This window comes from Vidua chalybeata, chromosome 23, assembly GCF_026979565.1.
Source record: "Vidua chalybeata isolate OUT-0048 chromosome 23, bVidCha1 merged haplotype, whole genome shotgun sequence".
In the NCBI taxonomy this organism is placed as follows: Eukaryota; Metazoa; Chordata; class Aves; order Passeriformes; family Viduidae; genus Vidua; species Vidua chalybeata.
In genome coordinates this window covers 1,325,926-1,338,327 of record NC_071552.1, presented here as the reverse complement: position 1 = coordinate 1,338,327, position 12,402 = coordinate 1,325,926, and positions in this window count along the sequence as shown.

Genomic DNA, 12,402 nt, shown 5'->3' with positions numbered 1-12,402 from the left:
TGATCCTCTCCTTTTATCAACAGCAGTTCCTCTTCCCTTCAGAGGCTCTTGTAGGGTTCACCCTCTTTAAACAGTCTTTAAACACTCCGTGTCCTGCCTTTCCAGACTCCTTCTCATCCTCCAGGGGTTTTGTTAACTCCTCTTTGTGTCTCGTGGGCACAAACCCCACCAGGTGAAGCCGTGCCAGCTCAGAGCTTTGATTTCTCATTGCTGGCACCTTTAGTAGGCAGCAAATCAAGGCACTGAACCACTGAACTACAGCAAAACATGGAGCCTGTTTTATGCAGAACCCAAAATTTATGTTCCACTCAGCAGCAGAAAGCCAAAATATTCTGTATAATCTGGTCACCAAGCAGGTTCCTGCTCTCGCCTTATTCTGAGCAGGGTGTTCCAGCTGCTCAGCAGAGCAGAGCTGATGCTATTCAGAAAACCCAAACCGGTCACTTGGCTCTGCTCTTCTCCACCAGGGTCCCAGGACCTTTGCAACCTCTGATGGGATTAGCACAAGTTAAAGAAAACACAGCAGCTCTGATTCACCGGCGGCGTTTGGCAGGTTAAACCCCAAATTTAACCTCTCTCCCCCGGGATTGTGTAAGAGTTGAATAACAATGCGTGGGTAAATTAAATAACAATGCATGTGAAAAATGAAATAGCAATGCGTGGATAAGAGTTAAATAACAATACATGTGGAGGAGTGAAACAATACATGGGTAAGAGATAAATAACAATACATGGGTAAGAGATAAATAACAATACATGGGTAAATTAAATAACAATACAAGTGTAATAGTTAAATAATAATACATGGGTAAGAGATAAATAACAATACATGGCTATGAATTTAACAAGAAATGTGTAAGAATTAAATAGCAATACATCTGTAAAGGTTAGATAACAATGCGTGGGTAAATTAAATAAAAATACACGTGTAATAGTTAAATAACAACACATGGGTAAGAGATAAATAACAATACATGGGTAAATTAAATAACAATACATCTGTAATAGTTAAATAGCAATGCATGTGTAAGAGTTAAATAAAATATATGGGTAAATTAAATAAAAATACACGTGTAATAGTTAAATAATAATACATGGGTAAGAGATAAATAACAATACATGGGTAAATTAAATAACAATACACATGTAATAGTTAAATAATAATACATGGGTAAGAGTTAAATAACAATACATGGGTAAATAAAATAACAACACATGGGTAAGAGATAAATAACAATACATGGGCACATTAAATAACAATACACGTGTAAGAGTTAAATAACAATACATGGGTACATTAAATAACAATACATGGGTAAGAGTTAAATAAGAGTGCAAGAGTTAAATGAGCATCAGCACAGAGGGTCAGGCAGTGGAGAATTCAGGTTTTTTGGCCAGTTTAGCTCTTACTGACCCAAGTTCCCCCTCTGTCAGAGGAGGGGACAGCCCAGGGCTGCAAACACCAAGGCCTTTTGCTCCAGAACGAGCTGAAAACCCAGCAGCCTCCCATCAGAAAGGGCACTTCTCTGACATTTGTGCTTCAAATTCTCATTATTTCCACGCAGCAGAGTCGCACATTTCAGTTCCAGAGGCTTCCCTGCGCCCCAGACCTCGGGGGCTCCATGCAGGAGCAGAGAGCGCAGAAATTGCTGGGTTTGTCTGGTCCCAAACCCTGTGGCTGTTGAGGCAGGGACGGGAATGAAGAGGCTCCATCTTCAGAGGGCAAAGAGCGATCTTTATTTAAAAGCACCTCTCTCTTTTTATGGAGAACATCGTGAACATTCATTCCATTGCTCTTAGAGTTAAAAACATTTCACCTGCTTGGCACACTGGACTTAGATCAGCGTGGTAGAACAGATCTATGAACAATGTGACCAGAAAACAAGATAATAGATTGCTTACATTCCTCCCGGACTTTTTCCCAGGTTTAGCCTGGCAGAAATCTTTCCCTTTTCCTCTCTGACTGAACTGAGAATATCCACAAAACCCCACCTGCAGCAGGCCCAGGGGTTCAAGGATCTCACCTCCTTGCCCTGCTCCGGCTCTTTGCTTCCCTCTGGCTCTCAGCAGCAGGAGCAGCCTGGATCCTCCACCCCTCCATCTATTTTGGGTGTTCTGTGACATCTAATGCTGTTGCACAACAGCTGCTCTGCTGCCAGTGTCAACCTGGGCTATTTTTAGCTTTATTTCAGTGAAAGGAAGCTTAAAGGAGGCAACTGTGTTCATTACAGTCTCAAGAGCAATTCCCAGCCATCAGCCGCTGTCTACATCAATTCTTTTGTTAATCTGAGAGCGGCACTCGGGCCAGGAACATGTGCTGCACTCTCAGCTGCACGCTGGCCCCAGCCTAGAGCCATTTAATTACCTCCATTAATAAGCAATAAGGCTCTTAAGAGCAACAATTTCCTTCTGCTGATCATTTCTGGGGCTCCCAGACAGAAAATGCTCTCTTTTTAACTGGTCTGGGAGGATAAGAGCTGCGGATCATGGAGGAAATTTCAGGCAACTTTAATGGGCAGGATGTTTTTAATGCAGATCCTGCTGCACTTTGTGGGTTTAATTGCACAAGAAATGTGTGTATCCAAAGTCACAGCCTGTGAGAGTGGAGAACTTTAAATTAAGGATGACTGACCCCACCAGAGCATGTGAAAAAAGGACATCTCAGATATTGATGGGGAAAAAGAGGAGTGGAGATGGAGTTTGGGACAGTGACAGCAAAATCTCCCCAAAGCACAGCTCGGTCTTGGCACCAGCTCCTTCCTGGCTGGATTTGAGGGCAGGTAGCTCTGAAAACTCCATCAAAAACAGCTTTACAGGGCTGCAATAAAGTGCTTTTTGTGCCTCAGGTTGGAGCTTTTGGGTTCTGTGGGTTCATTTTTGTTTGCCCGTTCTTTAGGGAGAGTCACAGTTTGATATCCTGAGTGAGGAGTGAAGCCTCCCAGGCACACAAAACTTCCCAAAGCCTCCACGGGGATGATCCAGGCCCTCCCAGATCCCAGAGCCTCCTTTCCCAAGCAAATCAATCCCCAGCAATAAATGCAGGAGGGAAGGGTTGGGTTGGATCCTGCAGGATTTCACCTCCCGGGTCAGCTTTAGGCACTAATAAAATTATAAAAAAAAAATTATAAAAAAAAAAAAAAAAAAAAAACAAAAAAAAAAAAACAAAAAAAACCCACCACTTCTTAGAGGAGATTTTACCCAAAACCAGAATGGACAGGGTGTAAAATGCTGCTTGAAAAATAGTTTTTAAGATAAATCTGGCAAAGGAAAAAATCCCAAACCTGGAGGAGCCTTCAGAGGATTCTTGTCAGGAGGAAGTTCTCCAAGGCTATTTAAAATGATCCAGTATCTGCTGGCTTTTCAATGCTAATGGTCCCAGGAATAGCTGATCTTAAACACTGTCTGGGAAATGCTTTTGATATAACAAGACAAGAAAGGTTTCAAGATGTTACTGCAAAATTCATGTGTGTTTTTGAGGCACAGGCAAAAATAAGAGTCAATTTAAAAATACCCTGGTTTTCTTAGCAAGAAAACAGTTTCTGACAGGGAACTGCAGTGAAAACTCTCCCTCCATGGGGAGGAACACAGAAACCCAGAAAAGTCAGGACTCAAAATGCTCATACTGGGATTTATCTCTGCTCTGGGGCTAAGAAATCACAGAACATGGGCTCAATGAGGTTTCTAGGCCACACTCCCATCTGCACAAAGGCTGCCTAAAAAAGGAGATTTGTGCTGCTCCTCTGCAGCAGGGGAACCCCCAGCTCCTGCCGGGCACTGCACACACCTCCAGCAAAAAATTTAGGGAACTGGAGCCACTGAGGCACCTGGAGGACTGAATTCCCTTGGCAAAGCCCCGAAATCCCAAAGCTGAGCATGTGGGTACAAATTATCAAAGGAAGGATGCCCCACTCTGCTTCCAAAAAAAAAAAAAAAAAAAAAAATACTTTAAGAAACAAAATAATTGCAGGGCTTGGGATTTTCCTACCTCTTGCAAGAAGGGCCATGGGGAAATGCACGTGGCACTGAAGGGAGTGAAAAATTCACCCTCAGCTGCCAGGAGTTCATCAGGAGCCACTGCAGCAAACGCTGCTGCATTTGTTGCTCTGCTTTCATTTGGTTTTCCCAGCAAAGCCAGCGCTGGGAGTCAGAGCCAGTGGGGAATGGAAAACACCAAAGAGTGAGAGAATTTGTAGGGTTCCCTTGGGACTGTCAGGGCAGCACAGGTTTGAGCTGGGGGCAGCTTGGGTCTGCGACACATCTTCGATCGTTTGGATTTTTGGAGGTGTCCGGGCACTTCAGGGCCACAGGCCCCTGGAGACACAGACCGGTCCTTTTCCCTGGGAAAGAAAAGTGGCCAGCCCAGGTTCCTGATGTCAGTTTGTAGGGTTCCCTTGGGACTGTCAGGGCAGCACAGGTTTGAGGTGGGGGCAGCTTGGGTCTGCAACACATCCTCGATCGTTTGGATTTTTGGAGGTGTCCGGCCACTCAGGGCCACAGGCCCCTGGAGGCAAAGATCAGTCTTTTTCCTTGGGAAAGAAAAGTGGCCAGGCCAGATTCCTGATGTCAGTTTGTAGGGTTCCCTTGGGACTCTCAGGGCAGCACAGGTTTGAGGTGGGGGCAGCTTGGGTCTGCGACACATCTTCGATCGTTTGGATTTTTGGAGGTGTCCGGCCACTTCATGGCCACAGGCCCCTGGAGACACAGACGGTCCTTTTCCCTGGGAAAGAAAAGTGGCCAGCCCAGGTTCCTGATGTCAGTTTGTAGGGTTCCCTTGGGACTGTCAGGGCAGCACAGGTTTGAGGTGGGGACAGCTTGGGTCTGCGACACATCTTCGATCGTTTGGATTTTTGGAGGTGTCCGGCCACTTCAGGGCCACAGGCCCCTGGAGACACAGACTGGTCCTTTTCCCTGGGAAAGAAAAGTGGCCAGCCCAGGTTCCTGATGTCAGTTTGTAGGGTTCCCTTGGGACTGTCAGGGCAGCACAGGTTTGAGGTGGGGGCAGCTTGGGTCTGCGACACATCTTCGATCGTTTGGATTTTTGGAGGTGTCCGGCCACTTCAGGGCCACAGGCCCCTGGAGACAAAGACCGGTCCTTTTCCATGGGAAAGAAAAGTGGCCAGCCCAGGTTCCTGATGTCAGTTTGTAGGGTTCCCTTGGGACTGTCAGGGCAGCACAGGTTTGAGGTGGGGGCAGCTTGGGTCTGCGACACATCTTCGATCGTTTGGATTTTTGGAGGTGTCCGGCCACTTCAGGGCCACAGGCCCCTGGAGACACAGACCGGTCCTTTTCCTTGGGAAAGAAAAGTGGCCAGCCCAGGTTCCTGATGTCAGTTTGTAGGGTTCCCTTGGGACTGTCAGGGCAGCACAGGTTTGAGGTGGGGCAGCTTGGGTCTGCGACACATCCTCGATCGTTTGGATTTTTGGAGGTGTCCGGCCACTCAGGGCCACAGGCCCCTGGAGGCAAAGATCAGCCTTTTCCCTGGGAAAGAAAAGTGGCCAGCCCAGGTTCCTGATGTCAGTTTGTAGGGTTCCCTTGGGACTGTCAGGGCAGCACAGGTTTGAGGTGGGGGCAGCTTGGGTCTGCGACACATCTTCGATCGTTTGGATTTTTGGAGGTGTCCGGCCACTTCAGGGCCACAGGCCCCTGGAGACAAGACCGGTCCTTTTCCCTGGGAAAGAAAAGTGGCCAGCCCAGGTTCCTGATGTCAGTTTGTAGGGTTCCCTTGGGACTGTCAGGGCAGCACAGGTTTGAGGTGGGGGCAGCTTGGGTCTGCGACACATCTTCGATCGTTTGGATTTTTGGAGGTGTCCGGCCACTTCAGGGCCACAGGCCCCTGGAGACAAAGATCGGTCCTTTTTCCTGGGAAAGAAAAGTGGCCAGCCCAGGTTCCTGATGTCAGTTTGTAGGGTTCCCTTGGGACTGTCAGGGCAGCACAGGTTTGAGGTGGGGGCAGCTTGGGTCTGCGACACATCCTTCGATCGTTTGGATTTTTGGAGGTGTCCGGCCACTTCAGGGCCACAGGCCCCTGGAGACAAAGATCAGCCTTTTCCTTGGGAAAGAAAAGTGGCCAGCCCAGGTTCCTGATGTCAGTTTGTAGGGTTCCCTTGGGACTGTCAGGGCAGCACAGGTTTGAGGTGGGGGCAGCTTGGGTCTGCGACACATCTTCGATCGTTTGGATTTTTGGAGGTGTCCGGCCACTCAGGGCCACAGGCCCTGGAGGCAAAGATCAGCCTTTTCCTTGGGAAAGAAAAGTGGCCAGCCCAGGTTCCTGATGTCAGTTTGTAGGGTTCCCTTGGGACTGTCAGGGCAGCACAGGTTTGAGGTGGGGGCAGCTTGGGTCTGCGACACATCCTCGATCGTTTGGATTTTTGGAGGTGTCCGGCCACTCAGGGCCACAGGTCCCTGGAGACAAAGATCAGCCTTTTTCCTTGGGAAAGAAAAGTGGCCAGCCCAGGTTCCTGATGTCAGTTTGTAGGGTTCCCTTGGGACTGTCAGGGCAGCACAGCTTTGAGGTGAGGGCAGCTTGGGTCTGCGACACATCTTCGATCGTTTGGATTTTTGGAGGTGTCCGGCCACTTCAGGGCCACAGGCCCCTGGAGGCAAAGATCAGCTTTTTCCTTGGGAAAGAAAAGTGGCCAGCCCAGGTTCCTGATGTCAGTTTGTAGGGTTCCCTTGGGACTGTCAGGGCAGCACAGGTTTGAGGTGGGGGCAGCTTGGGTCTGCGACACATCCTCGATCGTTTGGATTTTTGGAGGTGTCCGGCCACTCAGGGCCACAGGCCCCTGGAGACAAAGATCAGCCTTTTTCCTTGGGAAAGAAAAGTGGCCAGCCCAGGTTCCTGATGTCAGTTTGTAGGGTTCCCTTGGGACTGTCAGGGCAGCACAGGTTTGAGCTGGGGGCAGCTTGGGTCTGCGACACATCTTCGATCGTTTGGATTTTTGGAGGTGTCCGGCCACTTCAGGGCCACAGGCCCCTGGAGACACAGACCGGTCCTTTTCCCTGGAAAGAAAAGTGGCCAGCCCAGGTTCCTGATGTCAGTTTGTAGGGTTCCCTTGGGACTGTCAGGGCAGCACAGGTTTGAGGTGGGGGCAGCTTGGGTCTGCGACACATCCTTGATCGTTTGGATTTTTGGAGGTGTCCGGCCACTTCAGGGCCACAGGCCCCTGGAGGCAAAGATCAGCCTTTTTCCTTGGGAAAGAAAAGTGGCCAGCCCAGGTTCCTGATGTCAGTTTGTAGGGTTCCCTTGGGACTGTCAGGGCAGCACAGGTTTGAGGTGGGGGCAGCTTGGGTCTGCGACACATCTTCGATCGTTTGGATTTTTGGAGGTGTCCGGCCACTCAGGGCCACAGGCCCCTGGAGACACAGACCGGTCCTTTTCCCTGGGAAAGAAAAGTGGCCAGCCCAGGTTCCTGATGTCAGTTTGTAGGGTTCCCTTGGGACTGTCAGGGCAGCACAGGTTTGAGGTGGGGGCAGCTTGGGTCTGCGACACATCTTCGATCGTTTGGATTTTTGGAGGTGTCCGGCCACTTCAGGGCCACAGGCCCCTGGAGACAAAGACCGTCCTTTTCCCTGGGAAAGAAAAGTGGCCAGCCCAGGTTCCTGATGTCAGTTTGTAGGGTTCCCTTGGGACTGTCAGGGCAGCACAGGTTTGAGGTGGGGGCAGCTTGGGTCTGCGACACATCTTCGATCGTTTGGATTTTTGGAGGTGTCCGGCCACTTCAGGGCCACAGGCCCCTGGAGGCAAAGATCCGCCTTTTTCCCTGGGAAAGAAAAGTGGCCAGCCCAGGTTCCTGATGTCAGTTTGTAGGGTTCCCTTGGGACTGTCAGGGCAGCACAGGTTTGAGGTGGGGGCAGCTTGGGTCTGCGACACATCCTCGATCGTTTGGATTTTTGGAGGTGTCCGGCCACTCAGGGCCACAGGCCCCTGGAGACAAAGATCGTCCTTTTCCTTGGGAAAGAAAAGTGGCCAGCCCAGGTTCCTGATGTCAGTTTGTAGGGTTCCCTTGGGACTGTCAGGGCAGCACAGGTTTGAGGTGGGGGCAGCTTGGGTCTGCGACACATCTTCAATCGTTTGGATTTTTGGAGGTGTCCGGCCACTTCAGGGCCACAGGCCTCTGGAGACAAAGATCAGCCTTTTCCTTGGGAAAGAAAAGTGGCCAGCCCAGGTTCCTGATGTCAGTTTGTAGGGTTCCCTTGGGACTGTCAGGGCAGCACAGGTTTGAGGTGGGGGCAGCTTGGGTCTGCGACACATCTTCGATCGTTTGGATTTTTGGAGGTGTCCGGCCACTCAGGGCCACAGGCCCCTGGAGACAAAGATCAGCATTTTCCTTGGGAAAGAAAAGTGGCCAGCCCAGGTTCCTGATGTCAGTTTGTAGGGTTCCCTTGGGACTGTCAGGGCAGCACAGCTTTGAGGTGGGGCAGCTTGGGTCTGCGACACATCCTCGATCGTTTGGATTTTTGGAGGTGTCCGGCCACTCAGGGCCACAGGCCACTGGAGACAAAGACCGGCCTTTTCCCTGGGAAAGAAAAGTGGCCAGCCCAGGTTCCTGATGTCAGTTTGTAGGGTTCCCTTGGGACTGTCAGGGCAGCACAGGTTTGAGCTGGGGGCAGCTTGGGTCTGCGACACATCTTCGATCGTTTGGATTTTTGGAGGTGTCCGGCCACTTCAGGGCCACAGGCCCCTGGAGACAAAGATCAGTCCTTTTTCCTTGGGAAAGAAAAGTGGCCAGCCCAGGTTCCTGATGTCAGTTTGTAGGGTTCCCTTGGGACTGTCAGGGCAGCACAGGTTTGAGGTGGGGGCAGCTTGGGTCTGCGACACACCTTCGATCGTTTGGATTTTTGGAGGTGTCCGGCCACTTCAGGGCCACAGGCCCCTGGAGGCAAAGATCAGCCTTTTTCCTTGGGAAAGAAAAGTGGCCAGCCCAGGTTCCTGATGTCAGTTTGTAGGGTTCCCTTGGGACTGTCAGGGCAGCACAGGTTTCAGCTGGGGGCAGCTTGGGTCTGCGACACATCTTCGATCGTTTGGATTTTTGGAGGTGTCCGGCCACTCAGGGCCACAGGCCCCTGGAGACAAAGACCGGTTCTTTTCCCAGGGAAAGAAATGTAGCCAGCCCAGGTTCTGATGTCAATTTGTAGGGTTCCCTTGGGACTGTCAGGGCAGCACAGGTTTGAGGTGGGGGCAGCTTGGGTCTGCGACACATTCTCGATCGTTTGGATTTTTGGAGGTGTCCGGCCAATTCAGGGCCACAGGCCCCTGGAGACACAGACCGGTCCTTTTCCCAGGGAAAGAAAAGTGGCCAGCCCAGGTTCCTGATGTCAGTTTGTAGGGTTCCCTTGGGACTGTCAGGGCAGCACAGGTTTGAGGTGGGGGCAGCTTGGGTCTGCGACACATCTTCGATCGTTTGGATTTTTGGAGGTGTCCGGCCACTCAGGGCCACAGACCCCTGGAGACAAAGATCGGCCTTTTTCCTTGGGAAAGAAAAGTGGCCAGCCCAGGTTCCTGATGTCAGTTTGTAGGGTTCCCTTGGGACTGTCAGGGCAGCACAGGTTGAGGTGGGGGCAGCTTGGGTCTGCGACACATCCTTCGATCGTTTGGATTTTTGGAGGTGTCCGGCCACTCAGGGCCACAGGCCCCTGGAGAAAAAGATCAGTCCTTTTCCCTGGGAAAGAAAGTGGCCAGCCCAGGTTCCTCATGTCAGTTTGTAGGGTTCCCTTGGGACTGTCAGGGCAGCACAGGTTTGAGGTGGGGGCAGCTTGGGTCTGCGACACATCTTCGATCGTTTGGATTTTGGAGGTGTCCGGCCACTTCAGGGCCACAGGCCCCTGGAGACACAGACAGGTCCTTTTTCCCTGGGAAAGAAAAGTGGCCAGCCCAGGTTCCTGATGTCAGTTTGTAGGATTCCCTTGGGACTGTCAGGCAGCACAGGTTTGAGGTGGGGGCAGCTTGGGTCTGCGACACATCCTCGATCGTTTGGATTTTGGAGGTGTCCGGCCACCTAGGGCCACAGGCCCCTGGAGACAAAGACCGGTCCTTTTCCCTGGGAAAGAAAAGTGGCCAGCCCAGGTTCCTGATGTCAGTTTGTAGGGTTCCCTTGGGACTGTCAGGGCAGCACAGGTTTGAGGTGGGGGCAGCTTGGGTCTGCGACACATCCTCAATCGTTTGGATTTTTGGAGGTCTCCAGCCACTCAGGGCCAGAGGCACCTGGAGACAAAGATCAGCCTTTTTCCTGGGAAAGAAAAGTGGCCAGCCCGGGTTCCTGATGTCAGTTTGCAGGTGGTGTTTGGCTTTGCCCTGTCCACTAAAATTGTATTTTGCTGCAGCTTTGGTCTGGGATATGTGGACTGCCCCCTCCAAATGTCCCTCTTCCCTCTGCCCTGTTCTGCTCTGTCCCCATCTCCACCCCTCACCCCTACATGTCCTTCCAGCCCACCCCTTCCCCAGTCTCTCTCCACCCTTCACCCCTCCCCATCCCGCCCCTGCCCCATCCCTCACTCCTCCCATCCCCCAGGTGTGACTCCCTGCAGCAGGACATGGGAGCCCGGACTCGTGGGGATAGTGCGGCCCTCGCAGCAGGACAACACCCAAAGAAAACAGGCAGGGACGGCGTCTGTGGGCTGCGCGGTGTCACAAAGGCACCTGGGGCTGAGGGGAGGGGGCTGGAGGGTGACACAGAACATGGGGGCAGCTGAGAGGCAGAAGGGGTCTTTAGGAGTTAAAAAGGGGGGCTCCAGGGTGGCACAGAGACGCTGAGAGGCTGCGGTGGGAACCTGAGGGTGACACAAGGAGGCTGAGAGGCAGGGGCTGTCCTGAGGGACAAAGTGGGGGGTGCCTGAGGGTGACAGGTGAACCAGCCCTCACAGCACCCTTAACCTCACCCTTAAAACCACCCCTACAAGGGTGGAAAGTGCACGGTGGAGGTTAGGGGGCCACAGGACAGTGTCGGGGGGCTTGGGGTGACACACAGGCATTGCGGGCTGAGGGGCAAAAATGGGGGGACTTGACAGGTGGAGAGCTGACCCTGAGGGTTAGGGGTACAAAGGACAGGACACGGGGTACCAGGAAGGGTTAGGGTACAGCAGCAGCCCTCACCCCAACCCTAAGCTCACCCTAAACACACCCCTAGAACACCAGTGTTCCTCAACAGCAGCTGCAGGCAGTGACCCTAATGCTGGGACAGCCCCAGAACCCTCCCAGCAGCTGCAGGCAGTGACCCTAATGAAAAGGTAGGGATGATGTTGGCTGGCTAGAGAGTGACTGGTAAAGGTTGGGGTCTGAGCACTTTTTTAGGGGTTTTTTAGGGCTTTTAAAAGATATTTTAGTGTTTTTTTTCACAGGAGCTTTTTAGGAATTTTCTGTGACTATTTAGGATACTTTTAGGACTTTTTTAGGGCTTTTAAAAGATTTTTTTTAGGGTATTTTCATGGCTTTCTTACTACTAATTAGAATTTTTATGGGTTTTTTTGGGGGTGTTCTTGGGGCTTTTTTAGGTCTATTGAGGGTATGTGGAGGACTCTTAGGACTAGGGTATTTTTAGGTCTTTTGAGGGAACTTTTAGGGTTTTTTAGGGTCTTATCAGGGCATTTTAAGTATTTTTGGGGTATTTTTAGAGCTCTTTTAGGAATATTGAGGGATTTCTTAAAGGTTTTTTAGGGATATTTAGGTGTGTTTTAGGGTTTTTTTTAAAGTAGGGTATTTTTCTTGTATTTTAAGGGTATTCTGAGGCTATGTTTATGTTTTTGTGGGGCTTTTAGAACATTTTGAAGATGAGGGGTTTTTAGGGAAATTTTATGTTTTTTCATGGCACAGCACATAGAGGCTGAGGGGCACTGTGGGGGCTTGAGGGTGACAGAGGCTGGGAGCTGAGGGAGGCACAGGGAGAGGGGACAGTGGGTGACAGAGAGATGCTGAGGGGGGCAGGGGCAGCTGGAGGGTGCCTCAGAGAAGCTGGGGGCTGAGGGGCAAAGGAGAGGGATTAAGGGTGACGCACAGGAGCTGAGGGGCAGCTGAGAGGGGGCTTGAGGGGCAAAGGGGGGGCTCGAGGGTGACACACAGAGCCTGAGGGCTGGGGGGCAGAGGGAGAGGTTGAGGGGTAAAGGGCGAGGGCTTGAGGGCTGGACAGTGCAGTGGAGATCAGGGCTACAGGGTACAGCTTAGGAGGCAAGTTAGGGTACAGGAGCACCACCTCTCCCCCCAGCCCTAACCTCAGCCTAAGCAGCCCCCCTAACAAGAGCCTTTTCCCTTTTCAGCCCTGCCAGCAGCAGCACCACACAGCAACCCTAACAGCGAGAGCACACCGGAACGCTCCCGCTAGGACAAGGCAGTGACCCTCACACCAGGACAACGACAGAACCCTCAGAGGACAACAGGACCCCCTGGAGAAAGGTAGGGATGACATCTGTGGG